This window comes from Sinocyclocheilus rhinocerous, unplaced genomic scaffold, assembly GCF_001515625.1.
Source record: "Sinocyclocheilus rhinocerous isolate Xijiao unplaced genomic scaffold, SAMN03320098_v1.1 scaffold541, whole genome shotgun sequence".
In the NCBI taxonomy this organism is placed as follows: Eukaryota; Metazoa; Chordata; class Actinopteri; order Cypriniformes; family Cyprinidae; genus Sinocyclocheilus; species Sinocyclocheilus rhinocerous.
Window position 1 is genome coordinate 95,884 of NW_015658519.1, and position 2,587 is coordinate 98,470.

General features: G+C 33.9%; 1 protein-coding gene across 1 annotated transcript in view; it reads right to left on the reverse strand.

Annotated features, from left to right (window-relative positions):
* LOC107722625 (probable cationic amino acid transporter) overlaps nt 1-2,587 on the reverse strand; it is a 35,698-nt gene that overhangs the window by 13,435 nt on the left and 19,676 nt on the right. The window lies entirely within an intron of this gene.

Here is a 2,587-nt window from a genome sequence, read left to right on the forward strand (position 1 = left end):
GTTGTGAAAGCAAAACTACTTTGTTTGACCTTCCAAAAGAGGACGATATATGCTTTGTCATGCCTAGAGTTGATCCGTGCTGGTCGCTGAGGAAATACATTAACTTCACACTGTGGATCGCCGGATCAGCTTTCACCATGGACGAAGCGGAGTCCAGACCGGGGTCGTCACATGTGGTTGCCGCAAGCATCAAAATATGGTAAGGGACATAACATTTCCGTCACACGCTTGAGGAATTCGGCCAATCACAACGCACTGGATAGCTGGCCAATCACAGCACACCTCGCTTTTCGTTTCAGAAAGGTGGGGCATAGAGGAGAAACAATAATGTACAGTATGTGGAAAATAATGTGTTTTTTGAACTTTAAACCGCATAAACACATTTCATTACACCAAATACACAAAATAATGTTCTTTTTAGCAACATCATATGACCCCTTTAAGAAATTAACACTTCTATTTAAGGGTGTAATGGTACATGTATTCGTACCGAACATTTTCGGTATGGGTCTTTCGGGTTCAGTACGCATGTGAACCGAACAAATACAGCATTGTTTTAACGACTGCACGAGTGGAACTTCATTGGAAACTTCCAGTTTTATATATTGTTACTTTTGATGAGAATCCATTTTTCCAGCGCCATTTTTGACGCTCTTTGATGTGGCGTGACAGATCGCTGTATAAATGCCTCAGTTGAAACAGCAGCGAGGAGCGCAAGTGAGCACGATCATCCCTTCCTCTTTACTACTAGTTTTAATGCAAAATAAACATGAATGAACTCATGCTTCAAGTAATCGCTCAATCAGTGTTTCAACCACAGTAAGACTTCAAAACAAAATGTCATGTAGCATTTCATTTACCTCAGGCAAGTAAACAGTGTTCACAGCTTGTTAGTGCACCAGAGAAATTAAGTCTAGAGAAGAGCATTGCGCGAAATATTAGACTATATACTCATTATATTTTACTTTACCTGTTAGTGATGTCTTAATTAATTAATGTATGTTTAAATAAATCTGTTATGAAACAAGTTATGACAGCCATTGTGAAAATGCATATATTTAAACAACAAATAGAAATGTTATAAATTAGTTAATAAGTTAATTTAAAAACTGCATTATATGCAATTTACATGTTTGCATACATTTTTTTTAAGTTGAGTGTTGATTATTATATTTAGAAATAAATAGTAGCTTAATTGAATTTAAGTTTGGGCTCTGTTGTTAATTGTAACCTTATAGTAATGTAAAAGGGCTCCCTATAGTTTAGAGGATAAACTGAGGTAGATTTTTATAATTATAATTAAAATTAAAGAAGATATTTTTTAAACAAATAATAAAAAAAAAAATTTGTTTAGTAAACCACTGTTTAATTACAAAAAAAATTCAAATTTATGTTTAGTTTTTTCCCCTTGCTGTACTGAAACCATACTAAACCTTGACATCCAAACTGAGGTACATACCAAACTGCCATGTTTCTTTTTAACACCCCTATTTCTATTATGCAATGATGCACTAAAATGATCAGAATTGACAGTAAATACCTTTTTAATATTTCAAAACATTTATATTTCAAATAAATGCTATTCATCAAAGAATCTTGAAAATACTAGTATCACAATTTCCACAAAAATATTAAGCAGCTCAACTTTTTTTCAACATTGATAATAATAGAAATATGGAACAATAGAAATAATTGTTTCTTGAAAAAATCGGCATTTTAGAATGATTTCTGAGGGATCATGTGACACTGAAGACTGGAGTAATGATGCTGAAAATTCAGCTTTGACATCACAGGAATAAATTACATTTTAAAATATAATAAAATCAAAAAAAGCTATTTTACTTTGAAATAATATTTCACAATATTACTGTTTTACTGTTGGAGTTTTGATCAAATAAATGCAGCCTTGATGAGACTTTTTTCAAAAACATTAAAAAATCTTATAGATGCCAAATTTGTGAACACATACAGTATGGAAGTTAAGAATATTTTTTCTTAGAATTATTTTGCTTTAATTGAAGGTTATTTTGGTGAACATCTAGAAAGATGGTAAAAAGTAAAGACTTTTTCGATGACCTATTTTGCTAATATTTACCAAGGGTGCTAATATTAGTGGAGTACACTGTATATCTAATGGCTATAAAGACAAATCCTATCTAAACTCTGTTTCTGTTTCCATGAGTGGAAAGGTCAGCTGCATAAAGGAAAAAATATCCCTTTCATTTTTCCCTCCCTTTCATTTTTGGGTTCTTTATGTTGGTATCCACAGGAAAAAACTATTTGGATTTTCTCTCAAACTCTGTTTTGGGTGCAGCATGCTGTGCACAGCTTCAACCTGTAAACCTAATGAGCCAGTTCAGCGTGCGTCATCACTACACGTCAGGAGGCATAAAGTTATACATGTGTTCACTCAGCTAAAGCCTGACTCAGGATCAGTGAATAAAAAATGATGCTATCCACAGTACAATAACACTACCTAGGCGGTGCTTCACTGGGGGCAGGTTTACAGGAAGATGACAGACCTCTTTTCTCTGTGTTTTTCTCTTTTGTGTCTGACTGACTGGAACAGGAAGTGGGGGCTGCACTC